Consider the following 935-nt stretch of genomic DNA (forward strand, 5'->3'; position numbering starts at 1 on the left):
GAAACCTTAACCATCTTTGATCAACGAGCTAGTCAAGTAGAGGCTCACTAGGGACACAATGTTTGTTTATGTATTCACACATGTATTTAGGTTTCCGATCAATACAATTCTAGCATGAATAATAAACATTTATCATGAATAAGGAAATATAAAATAACAACTTTATTATTGCCTCTACGGCATATTTCCTTTATTCGCACTCTGAAAGATTTATGTCTTTGATGGAAATGACTATCTCTACTTGAAAGAAAGAATGAGAATCAGAATTCAAGCCATTTATCTAGAACTGTGGCAAATTGTGGAAAATGGATACACCATTCAGCACCCTGATGCTCCAACTCCTGATGACAAAGCTATGCTGCGATTGGATGCACGAGCGAAATACATTATCTGTGTAAGTATCTCAAAGGACATTTTCATTCGATTCCGAACACTTGACGGTGCTAAGAAACTCTGGGATGCCATATAAAATGCTCATGAAGAATTCATCCCCAGAACAGGCCCTCACACTCAAATGCTTCATGCCATGTTTGCTGGTTTCAGAAGCCTTCAAAAAGAGAGTGCTATGGAACTCACTGATCGGTTGACAAACATTGTTGACAGACTTCATCAACGATGAGTAACTGATATCACTGATAAAGATGTGGTCAACAAGCTGCTCAATGCTCTTGATGTAACCTTCGATCCCATCATGGCAGAAATCAAGAGAAGACCAGACTATGAAGGACTTCACTATGTAGAGGTCATGACGATGTTGTGACTTCACGAAGAAAATATGGAACTAGAAAATGCAGATCAAGAATCTTCTTCGGAAGGTGAAGGAGAAATTCTCTCAAACTATGGCAGTTCACACGAAGAAGAAGATGTTGAAAATCAACACACCATCACCATAGAACTAGAGATGTTAACAGAAAGGCCAAGTGATCTCAGAAGAC

Source organism: Aegilops tauschii, chromosome 6 (genome assembly GCF_002575655.3).
Source record: "Aegilops tauschii subsp. strangulata cultivar AL8/78 chromosome 6, Aet v6.0, whole genome shotgun sequence".
Taxonomy (NCBI): Eukaryota; Viridiplantae; Streptophyta; class Magnoliopsida; order Poales; family Poaceae; genus Aegilops; species Aegilops tauschii.